At 44.6% G+C, this 12,745-nt stretch overlaps 2 protein-coding genes across 6 annotated transcripts in view; both read left to right on the top strand.

Annotated features, from left to right (window-relative positions):
- The window catches only part of RHOC (ras homolog family member C), a 415,761-nt gene that overhangs the window by 353,860 nt on the left and 49,156 nt on the right, over nucleotides 1–12,745 (top strand). The gene's annotated exons all lie outside the window — the stretch shown is intronic.
- The window catches only part of KCND3 (potassium voltage-gated channel subfamily D member 3), a 128,460-nt gene that overhangs the window by 94,574 nt on the left and 21,141 nt on the right, over nucleotides 1–12,745 (top strand). The window lies entirely within an intron of this gene.

The raw sequence follows: 12,745 nt of genomic DNA, 5'->3' as shown, positions 1-12,745 counted from the left end.
AGACTCTCAGTCCCTGAATACAAAGAGCCCACCAGCAGAAGCTCCTTATAAGCAGAGTTTAGAAGGAGCAGCTTTGAAGAAACAGCACAGCTGTCTTTACTCAGATTCTAGTGTGCTAAATGAATTATGTTTCTCTCTTAAATCATTTGTAAGGTATGTTTTAGTATAAACACTTCACAAGAAGTTCTATTGAGTTCAAGAATCATAACTTCCATAAGGTACAAGTAGGTTTCAAGATCAGGTTACAGACCACACTTATTTAGTTGTTATGAACTCAGATTAAAGTCTTCCAATGAGAAGTAATACAGGGTAAAGTACTGTACAAGAGTCACACTGGCTGGATGTGACATGAAGATGTGTGGTTGGGCTCTCCAGTGCATGGGGGATCTGAGGGGGTGCAGAAAAGCAGGAGAAGGCAGCACAGCCCCGATGTCCCTCTGGGTTATGATGTTCTCTTAACTGTTGAGATCTAGCAGGAAGAGGTTTTTAAACAGTGAGAATAAAATACTAGGAGGTAGCTATTACACAGCAGCATCAATTCTTCAACTAACCGAGGAGCAATGTTCCTTAAAAAGGAAAAACAAAACCAAGCTACCAGTGATCTTATCACTTGGGAGATAAATTGTTCTGTGCCAAACCTGCACTGCAAGAGAATTAATTACAAGGAGATCTGGCAATCTTCTTTTATTGTGCTGTGTCATCAAATTCTGTCCTCTGGCATGCAGCAAGGACCAGGTCAAGCTGGATGGAAGAGGAATTGATCATTCTGACAAGGCTCACTTTAGTGAAATTGATGGGTTTTTTTTCCCCAAAGACTTTTCTTTCCTTTTTTGACTGATGTGCTAAGAATAGACCCTCCTGACTTTCAAATGATGCTGTTCTTCAGCGAATGTCACAGCCTTTGCTTTGAAGACAACTTGACACTTAAAAGGCTTGACAATAGAATGACTTTGTAATTCAGATGATGCTGGAGTCTCTCACTGTGTTGAGTTTGCAGCTAGATGCCATGTGAAGAAGAAGGAGACATGTATCTGGTGCTGGTTTGAGGACTACACCTCCCACTTTGCAAGCCTGGAAAGAGAAAGCAGAGGCAGCTACTAACAGCTACTGAAATGCTTCTCCTTTAGCAGTGGTAGGAAAAGTAGCACAGGTGATTGTTCAGAAGCTGGCGATGAGGAAATCCAACCCCAGACCACATTATTCCCACCAGAGCAGGGCAGTACAGAAATGCACAATGGAAAGACTGTGGTGAAAAGAAGAGATGTGGCCTTTGAGCTTAGTGCAGCAAAGATCCCAGAAGCACAGACTGCTCTCCCCAGGTTTCCAGGATGCTGTAGACCTCTGGACTCTGAGACTGCTTTAAAAACCCGCAAGAAGAATCCTTCCCGAGTGAACTCTAGCTGCTGAGAAGCAAATTCAAGTGTTTAAGTGGAGAAATCAAAGCCCTGCCTTTGCACATAACAGTAACAACAAAATAAAGGGAAAAAAAGGAGAAAACCCAGCAGCCCCTTTAGTGAAGATACTGCTAGAAAGGTGTTTGTCAATGTGCTACAGGAGCTTTTGTTGGTCCTTAGTCTCCCAGGTCCAATGACACTTGTTGCCCAGCTTAAAATAACCAACTGAAGCCCCTCAGCTGGAAAAAAGCATGCTAAGTACCCCAAAGATAGTCTGTTCGGGTGGGATTTTTTTGTCCCTGGAATGATGCTTCAGCGAAGATAAGCAGAGATCCCTTTGATATCTCCCCTCACTGCTCCAATACAGTCCAACTAATTACAGCAGTGTGACCCCCGAGATCCAACATCCTCTTCCATGGGGAAACAAGAGCTGGCAATAAGCCATACAGGAGCTCCCAGAAACGTGGGTTTGCTTCGATGGGCCCATGTCTGACAGAGAGCAATGTGCACTGGCAGCTTTGCAGTAAGAAAAGATGCTGTAACAAGGTCATTGCAGCATTACAGGCTAAGCCTCCGTGGTTGACAGCCCCAGCTCCCTGCACACGTGAACATACATGCAGAGGAAGACCCAAAGCCCTCAAAAGCATATTTAAAGCAGTTTAGAAGAGCCTCAGAGGGCACAGGTTGGCCTGAACCCAGGCAGAAGGTCACTAGACCAGCCCCCTAAGGGGTTCAATTTAGCCAAGTTGTTCAGATCATCTCAGTTTGGGGGACAACAAATGCTCAGAAAGGTACAAATGAGCTGTGCCTCCTCCCAGCTGCACCACAGAGGGGAGATGTCAGTGCTCAGAGGGTGTGAGAAAACCCTGCTTAAAGTGCATTTACAGTTTAATGGTCAGATCTGCTAAATGGGCTGAGATACTGAAGTGGTTGATAATCTCAGAGGGATTAGCATGGTTTTAGTGGTGCATTTCACAGGGGCTAAACTGAAACTGTCATCTACAAATGTAAAACTTCAGTAATCACAGTGCTGGGTTTTGGTCTGCAGTAAATATGATTTTGAGGACTACAGCTTCTTAGTCTGTTCAATTCACTTCATTTATTATCTGGTGGCCTTTGACTTGCTATAAGAACAGGCAATGTACTGCAAAAGCCTTGAAATAGACTTCTCATTTCATCCTCCAGGCTATAAGTTTCCAAGAAACATGCAGGTTTAGGCAAGAAAAAGACTACTACCCAGGACAAAATCATTTTATAGAGCTACTCTCACATGAAACCATAATAGAGAGCTGAAAACTATAACACAGGCTATCAAAGAGTAGATAGTATAAATTAGGTGAAGCAGAGGAGTGGACACATTGTTTGGTGGATGAATTAAAGCATTCAATCACAGAACCAATATCAACAGAAGAAAGGAATGAAGGGAGAAGACCTATCTCTTCAGCTGGAAGTCAGTGAGAAGTAGATGGAGGAAGGTTATTCCAGACAGTGAGAACTACTCCAGGGATGGTTGCACATAGGCAGCTATGACTCTGCAGGCTGATGGAGAGGTAACTATGGAGATGCTTAAAAGGGGCTTAAGCCAAAAGGAAGGAAGAGTAAGGACACAAATGTCTTTGTGATTGTTCCATAAGAGGCACATTAGAAACAGTCTGTTCCAGACCCAGCCGTCGCTCCCAGAGGCACAGAAAACAGGGCTGCAGTCAGCAGAGGGGATGGAGAGGGAAGATGATGATGAAGAGAATGCTTAATACTAGATTTATGTCACTGCCGTACCCATGAGAGAGGCGGCCCACGTGCCTGTCAATACTGAGGCCATTAGAATAACTGATGTGCTGCAGAGCAGGGGAGTCAGTCTGAAACATTCCGGTGCACAGCTGACACCCCGAGTTTCGGAGGTGGGTTAGAGAACCTCCGAGCATGGAACAGAACAGCCAGGAAAAGAGACTGGAGCTGTGTGAGGAGAGCTCAGCAACAGAACATGACTCAGATCCCAGCAGGGGATGGGGTTGGGAACTTAAGGAGAGAGAGAGAGAGAGAAACAATAAGGTTAAAAGTGGAGTTGGCTGACATTTAAAAAACGGGGTTTTTCAACCACAATGAATCTGCATGGAATGCAGCTATGTTGTTGTTGATATTTAACAGTTTTCAACAGGGGAAAAAGCTTTTTTTTTAGTTGTTTTTTTTTTTCTAAAGCTATTTCATTTTTGCTGGGGTAGATACCTCTTTCTCTTCCTCCTGTTTCCTGTTTGTCACATCCCCTAATAGAGTTCACAAGGCAAAGAAAGAAACCAGCCAGGAATCCTTTCTCTTTAATTTCATATTGTCCAGAAAAGCAAAATGACATTTTCTATCAGTTCAGCTAGTTCAAATTCCCTGGGTCCCAAATTGCATAAGACAAGTGGATATCTCCTATGAAAGGAAGGATTGAAACCAGTGAGCTAGAGCTTATAGTTTCAGGCTCCAAAGCAAGCCCATATATTGAAATATTAAGCCTGTTGTCAACAGCAGCCCAATGCCCAGCTGAAATTGCATCCACACAGATCCAAAAGCCACTTGACATTTGCTTCATGCCTTGAGGCCCTTTCATGTCATGTCTTGGTCATTACCAGGTAACACCCTGCAGTGTGTTACAAACCTGACTAATCCATCCTCAGGGTCTCTCTTGTCACCTCAGCAAGAGGGTGTCCCTTTTCCTACCTGTTGGAAGTCCAGGTTGTATGTGGCAGCTTCTGTCCAGATGGCTCCATTAAGTAACACAGTTGGTAGGATTTGTAATGGCTAATGCTGCCCACTCCATCCCAGATGTCTGATAAATGCAAGCTCAAACCGCCTTATCCAGGAGACCTGCATGCCAAACTTTCAGCCAGAAATGGCTGGGAAGCCCTATCCTACTTTTGAACTGGGTTCTAGTGACCAGACTCTTTGCTGTTAACTTAATTAACTAGTTAATTTTACCACTCTGCATGAGTAATACAGAATCAAGTGGGCTGGCTGCAGTTTGGATCCCATGCAGCTCCCAGGCTACAGAATGAATACAGCTCAAACACCCCTTCACCAACTGCAGTAGATGGTTATGTCTAGATTAATGGATATGGATATAGCCACTGGAAAAAACATAACTAGAAGTGGGTGTAAATGGTAGTAAAGCTTATTGTGCTTACTAATTTGTACCACGGCAGTGATAAACAGATGAAAAACAACATTTGTCACTGACACACGTGGTGCTGGGATGGCAATGGGGGCTCTCAGCCCTCCGCTCATGTATAACAGGGAGATGGGAACACTGCAGTCTCCCAGTGCATCTCCCAGGGACCCTGCAGAGCTTCCCTGCTCACACACTGGCAAATATCTTACACAGCCCAACTTGAGACTCTCAGAACCTCGTCACTCCACCCCTCCCACTCCACCCAGCAGCAGTGGTCTGCAAAGCCTGACTCAGAACAAGCGTTTGCTGTTTGAAGGTCATGAAAATCCCATCAAACAGCAACTGCTGGTTAACTCTAGCACTGCCTGCATCAGGCTTTCAACCAGCACGAGACACGTTCTGTCCACGCACAAGCAGGAGCCTGCTGTCCTCTTTGGTCTCCCCACTACAGCCAGTCTCACTGCTTTGACAAACCGATGCTGCTGCAGCAGCAGAGCCCTTCCAAACTTCCCTCTCTGTGACTCAGGTTTTTTCATGCATGAAACTGGGATAAATCCACTTCTTTTCCTGGCTCAGTGGATCCTTGCAGAATTTTGTACACACGGAAGGTCATAAAGTGAAGCCATCTCATGGTACCACCATCCATAGCCAGGATTTTAAATCTCTGCTGCTGCACAAGCAATTCTTGCTGACTCACCAAACAAGGCAGCAGAAGTGTCAGTGTGTGCTCCCCTGACCTGTCACAGGTAGCAAGTAGAGCAAGAGTAAATGCTGGCAAAGAAGGGCTCATGAGCAGGCAAGGGGATCAAAGGCACACATAAAACTTACAGATAAATCTCAAAACCATACCTGGGGAAATCACAGCGAGTGGTGCGCAGGAAGAAAAAGCACTTCAACCCACCAGACAAACTGCTCCACAGGAAACAGTTCCTCAGTTCTCCTCTTTGTCACAGTGCAGCAGAACTCCTCTGTTTACTATGCAGATGCTGCCTGAGGTAATTCCAGCCACCTGCTCTCCCTGTGAGTGCAGCCATTTAGACCCAACTCGGCATTAACTCGGAACAAATGCAATAATAAAGAGCAATTCCGCACATTGTCCACGAGTCCTGGTATGCAGGCACCAGCCTGCTTCTGTTCACATCTGAAGCATCAGCTCTGTTAGCAACTGAGTTAGGACAATTTGGAGCCATTCTAGTGGGAACACGCAGGGATGCTGGAATACACAAACAAGGGCCAGAGTGGCGCAGCCATCCCCGCTCTGCAGCTGAGAACCGCTCCAGCGCCAGGATAGCACCACAGGGCTTCTCCCACCACATCTGCACACAAACACAGAGCCAACGTGTTGTGGCTGTCAGTGTGAAGACGTGAGCAGTCACCCGGTCCTCTATGAGTCTTCAGTTATCACAGGATCATAGGATGATCTGGGTTCGAAGGAACCCTAAAGCTCACCCCTTAAGGTGTTGAAAGGCTGCCCTAAGGTTCTCTTCTCCAGGCTGAACAAGCCCAGCTCTCTCAGCTTTAGGTACTGGAAGGCTGAAATCAAAGAGGACCGTGGGATGGGTTTGTGATGGACTTTTTTTCCCCAGAAGCCTAATGCAAGAGATTTGTCCCCAGAGACCCCAGGATCAACAACTAAGAGCAGCTCCAGGAAGAAAGCTAATTGCACCGCACAGCAACTCTATTGTCATCTGATGAGTTCTGAGCAATCTTCCTTTGCCAGCCAGCAACACTGCTCTCAATTCGAGCTGAAAGCTCATAGCACAGAGAAGTGGGATGGAGCACAGCTCCGGGCCCCACCTGCCTACAGCAACAGAGCCCACACTCATGCTTAACCCCATTCAGTCCCCTTGCTGCCCGCGGGTACCTGCTTGTCAGAGACAACACATACATGCCCATGAGCTAGCAACAAGGCAGGAAAACACTCCCACCATTATCTCTTCCCTTCGGGCTTCATTCCATGGGGGAGAAGGAAGGGCATGAGTTTTACAGGTTTGCCTATTGTTTTCCTCGAGTTTCATGCAAAGGTTTTGTGGTCACTGCCCCCAGCCCCCATTTTCACCATCTTCCTGATGAGGGGTGAGCAGCGCTGTGGGAAGCGATTTGCCTTCATTTTCTATAGCTACCCACAAGCCTCCACACTATTCATTAGCGTTCATATATCAGGTCTGGTAAGTTGGCATGTGACACTGGATCAAATTCTGTTAATTTCGCCATCCCCTGCATACTTTGTAGCTATTAATTAGGGTGTGAGCTGGCTGAAAAGTGTTATAAAAGTGAGATCTGGAAACACAGATAAAGAAAGACAGCACTAAATCACAGACAGACAGATGCTCATCACACTTTGCTTCCAGCAAAACACAAAACCTGATTTTAGACTAACAGAGAACACCAGCCTCTCTATTAATGATGCAGGAAAACATGGGACTCTTTCCTTGAGAAGATGTTAAGGAACATGTTTCCAGACAAATTCTGACACCTTATCTTAAAGCACGTAATACTTCACTTCTAACTCTAACAAACTCTACCAGATTCCCATTACAACTGGTATGGTGCCTCTGATCACACATCCCTGAAGAGATTTTAACCTAAGCTTTAAAATCTGCTACAGCATTAAGATAGAAAAAAACAGTAGGAATTTCTATTATTATTATTATCATTATTATGGCTGCCCCATCCCTGGCAGTGCTCAAGGCCAGGTTAGACAGGGTTTGGAGCAAACTGCTCTAGTGGAAGGTGTCCCTGCCCATGGCAGGGGGTTGGAACTGGATGAGCCTTGAGATCCTTTCAACACAAACCAGTTTGGGATACCATGATCATTATTATTACTTCAAGAGGCAAACTTCAGAAGTGAAGAGCATCATCTCTGGCAGTCAGCTGGCCCACTAGGATGGGAACTTCAGCACAGAGGAAGCTTTGAGTTTCAGCCAAGATATAGTAACTGTGTATAACGTATTTCAATCAAGGAAGAACTGTCCATAAGGTCAGTTCTTTCAGAGACAAAGGTCTGACTGTAACCTTTACAGGTGCATGGATAGATGGATAAGTAAAAAAGGCATTAGAAATAACAGGGGATAAAAATATGATCTGGCCTCCAAAAAAAGCTTACTACTTAAATGTCAAGCAAAAGAAGAAAGAAAGTGAGAATTGTCAAACTCTATTCTATTCTTCCCTGTAGAATGCAGCAAACACCAGAAAGGGAATGGTCTATGTAAAAAGAAACCGTCAATACAATGACAACTGAGTAAAACTGGCACCAAATACATGCAGCCTGGAATTCAGAAGAGGTTTTCTAGCTGGGAGAAAGGAGCTCTAAAATAAATGCCCAGTAGGAGTAGGATCTTCACTAAGCTTAAGCCAGAGCTTGTGAAGTTCAAGATGAAGATGGACAAAAGGAAGCTGTCAGCAGGAGGGGACCATGCTCCAGAGGCTTCCTGACCCTCCTGCATTCCTCAGCTTTGCATATTACACCACTTCAGTCAAAGTTCTGTGTTTAATCAGCCAGGATATCTGTGACTGGTAGAGAAGCCGAGACCCATTAAACTCCATATTCTGTGCATTGTTCTATAAATAGACTGAACATCATGTTCTTTAGTGTTGGAAAAGATTAAATGATATAGTGCATTTGAAATGACGTTCTGTTGCTTTAATGGTGCCAAGGGTAAGGTAGGATTGAAAGGAGAGCCACAGAGGAGGGGAGGGGAAATTTTCATCTCTGCAAAGTAATGAAGAGGCCCAAAATAAGATCAAGGTCTGACTGTAAGTGGTTCTATCAAATTATATAGGAATATAATGAGTCCTACACTATCTCATTTCCATATGTAGCTCTACAACGTCTTCCCCCAAAGCAAAAATGACAGAATATTTAAGCTTGGCTCAAAAGGTTTGAGAGAAAGGGAAGTCCAAATGTGCCTGCTCTGATTCTTAGGGAGAAAAAGGTGAAAACGACAGAAGGATGATGGGCAGAAATGAACTTTCCTAACAGTGCTGTAACTCGGCTGGCTGCCTGTTACAATAGCCAGATGGAACCGTGGCTTGCAGAATAACAACCAACACTTATTATATGGGCCATTTGCTTTTCAAATAGCCATTATTTCACTCAGCGTTCAAACACGTGTAATAACCCTGAGTCCTAATTTGGCAGCTCAGCCTGTTGCCAGGCTTTGTTAGAGACGGCAGAGCAGCTTCCCAGAGCCCTAAGTAGGACAGATGAGAGCGTTGCCCGATTGCACTGATTGCACTGAGTGTCTTGTCCACTCCATTATTTTTGAATGCTTTTCTACAAATGAAGAGTTTTTCTTTCTCTTCTTCACAAGGCAAAACTATCACAACAGGCCGGGGAGCTGAGCTAGTTTCCACCAGATGAAGGTCTCATCCATTCCCTTTCCAAGGTACATATGTGCACTGAGTTCCCACTCAGAAGTACACACAGAAGTCTTCCTGAATTCCTTTCTGAATTTTATGCTAAAATTAGGCAAAGGTACCATAGACAAGATCATTGTAGGAAGGTGAGAAAAGAAGCCAGGTTGGATGCGGCTTGGAACAACCTGGTCTAGTGGAAGGTGTCCCTGCCTGTGGACTAAATTTAAGGCCCCTTCCAATACAAACCATTCTAGGATTACTACAAGAAAATACTTCTCTCATTCCATACCCTGTTGTTAAATCTGCAGAAACCCCTGTTTAACTGTACAATCTGCTTGTTATCTCTTCCGTATCCTAAAAGCAACCACATTCTTTCCATCCAGAATTCAAGTTCAGAGCCTAGCCTAAAGAAGAGAAGGCTCAAAGAGAACTTATTAATGTATATAAATACTTGAAGGCAGGGTGCAAAGAAGATGGGGCCAAGCGCTTTTCAGTGCTGCCCAGTGACAAGCCCAGAAGTGATGGGCACAAACTGAACCACAGGAGGCTCTGTCTGAGCATCAGTAAACATGGTTTTCAGTGTGAGGGTGACCGAGCACTGGCACAGGCTGCCCAGGGAGGTTGTGGTGTTTTCATCCTTGGAGATATTCAAAAGCCACCTGGACAGAGCCCTGGGCAACTGGGTCTAGTTGCTTGAGCAGGAGGGTTGGACCAGATGACCTCAACCATTCTGTGATGGATAATGCCAATAATGGCTCCAATCCCATGCATGTTGTACCTGACATACGTGTACTCCACTCATCTCCTTGCTCAAGTACAGAAGATCCAGACAGCTGAAGATGTTTGGCAAATATGAAATTATGTCACAGGTTATAACTTAATAGTTTATTATACCACAGAAATCAAGAGTGAATGTTATCTCCATAAGAACTAGATGAAAATTATTAATAAATAATAATTAGCTGTTTCCTGGGCCTGCCATCTGGTAAGCAATTTTCCCAGCCAGCTCCTTGCACTTCTCCAAAGCAGCTAAAAGATGAAGACAGGGTCTTCTTTCTCCTCTGTCTGTCCCTTTGGGAAATTCAGGAACCCAGGATGCTGACAGCCACGTACACCATCCTCCCCATTGGACCTCAGTATTCCACACAGACAGTGCTTCACTGACCTTCCTACTCTTTCTGATTCTTAAGCAGTAAGGAGCTAGACGTTACTGAGACCTGCCTTCCATCCTGCCTCAGAAACATGTGAGCTCTAAGATCACCAAATTAATCATTCTAACCTGTAAGTGGCTGTCATTAGTATTATTATTTTCATCATATAAATTATCTTCCAGATTAGGTCATATGCATTTTGAGATCCTGCGGTTTCCTAGCAACTCCTCTCGCCACTCCACATGCAGACACAATGTGCCAGCTTCTTTTCCTTTTTTAGACTCTCCGTGCAGGGGTTATATTCAGTAACAGTGATCTCAGGCCTGGCCCTAATGACCTTTAGTCTGTCACAGTTGTGGATGAGATGCAGAAGACAGATATCACAGATATGCCCCCTCAAAAGGCATTTACAGCAGATGGCCAGGAAAACATGGTCTTCCACTTGTCTCTCTTGTGTCCTGCAGACCAGGAGTCCTGAGCTCTGCAAGACAGGGATGACAAGAACATACCCACACGTGTCACTGGCAGTATTTGGAAGACCCCATCAGCCTAATTCTAGCTTCTGACAGTGATATATGTGACTGTACATAGCATGGTTCCCTGCAAAATCCTGCTGCTCCAAAGCTTGCATGGAGAGGCCTGAGTTTAAGGCTTTTGCTTCTGTAATTTACCCCTGGGAAGAGAGAGCTTTTCCTGCTTCCACACTGTACCAAGCCTTACACTGCTGCCAAGTGCCCTTCATGTCCTCAGTCCACTTTGCTCAGACATACAGAACAGCATCAAACCTGCTGCAGATGAGTGAGGGGAGCACTTTGCTGCTCGAGCCCATCGTTACTGCCAGTACTGCATCCCACATAAACATACAACAGGTACCTGAATATCACAGAAAGCTTGTGATGCTCCATGGCCGTGCTTTCCAAATAGCACACATTTACACACAGACTTTCCCATAAAAGCATGAACTCCAGTTTGAGAGTTGTTTCCAGTCTGATGGAGGCCAAACCAACTTTAGGCACCAGTTTTAATTAACTTCTCTAGCTGAGTTAATCAAGGTATGTACCAAATTTAATCACGATGGGGCACAGAGTTAGGCCATGTGACTAACCCAGACAATCTTTTGTGGAAGGAGAATAGGATTCACTTCTGGCCTGCCCCAGTGACATTTGTGAAAATAACAATGTCTGTTTTAAACTCCAAAACCACGGGGCTTAATTATTTAGATAGTGGCCCTGTTTCAAAGAAGAAAAGAGAACAGACCTCAGAAACGAACCATCTTCACTCCACACGGAGTACAGCTATTAATATTTGATCCCCTGCTAGCCTGGAGGCACAGGGAATAATGTTCATTACAAAAGCCTGAGACTGAATCCACTTTAACAACTGGCTGAACTGATGATGAGGATGGAACCCTTCCTGCTGTAGGTGAGAAGTCAGGGACTGTGGCAATTCCTTCAGCAAAGGAGCTGATGCTTCATCAAGCACAGTAAGAACTGGAAGCCTTCTGTGGTTGCCATCAGAGTCTCATTGTAAAGACTATCACTGAATCCAGTACCCAGTCCTGATCACAGAAGAGAGGAAATCATTGCAGAAAATAAGGAACAGAAACACAAAGGCATACATTTGCAAACAGAAGAAGTAATTTAATGGAAATGTAATTAATAGGAACAGAGAGGCAATGCGTGGGATATTCTCAGTCCCTTATCCCCTGCTCTCTCCCCCTAACACATATCCAGTAGTAGCAGTCTCTGGGGTCTTTGCTCCAAATGAAAGTCCCTGCCCAGTCCTATCTGGGGCCTAGAGCAACACAGCAGTGGGGAAAGCCTGCAGAAAAACTGCAGCTTCAGTTTCACTGTCCCCAGTTGTACCCCCAGCCTTGCAAATACACCTCACATCCTTACACAGGGAGCCCCGTGAGACACCTCAACCCCAGCACAGAGCAAAGCTTCACCAGAGATTTCACTCTCATCTCACTGTCGTTGGAGTCTCAACAATAAAATGGGACAATGAAATCTAGGTGAGGTATAGAAAAGAAAGTCAATTTTGGATGTCCCCGTTTTGGGTGTCAAAGGAAGATGTATTTTTCAGACTGGTCGTGCTCTGTGTCACCCAATTAAAGCTGCAAACTGGGATCCTGGGCATGTCTTTGCTGAGAAACTGTCTGCTTAAGCAGAAGCTCTTGAGGTTAAACAAATCTTTCAGATATTGAGGGACAGAACCACTCACACGTGTACAGCAACAGAGCTCCTGGAATTACTGCACTCTCTGGACCCACTGCAGATATTTGCCTCTTGGCTTTACTCTTCCTACAGTGTATACCCATTAGCACCTCTAATTAGAAAGGAAAATCACGAGTTCCATGTTATTTAAAAGATTATGCAGCATTCTGAACTACAGCACAATGTAATTATTTTTTAATAGCCACAGCTATTTCATGTATTTACTTTTAATGGTGTTTGAGTCATAAATTAATAGTAGAAAAGAAAAAGGCAAATCAGCACTTGACAGAGACTGCTTGTAAAAGAAAAACTGCAACGCTAACAACCGAGTGATCAAAAAGGAAGAGGGACTCACTAGTTTTCCTTGTTTGCTTTATTCTGGACTCCTTTTTATCATCTAACTCAGCCCCTTGGAAGTCAAGAAGGTCAAGGACAAATAAAAATGAGAAGAGTTGAATCGCAGCATCCCAGACTGGT

Source organism: Neopsephotus bourkii, unplaced genomic scaffold (assembly GCF_033783945.1).
Source record: "Neopsephotus bourkii isolate Nb327-2 ecotype Australia unplaced genomic scaffold, CSIRO-AGI_Nbou_v1 NB_1139, whole genome shotgun sequence".
Lineage (NCBI taxonomy): Eukaryota > Metazoa > Chordata > Aves > Psittaciformes > Psittacidae > Neopsephotus > Neopsephotus bourkii.
The sequence above is the reverse complement of the archived record's forward strand: the minus strand, read 5'-3'. Positions and strand labels throughout refer to the sequence as shown.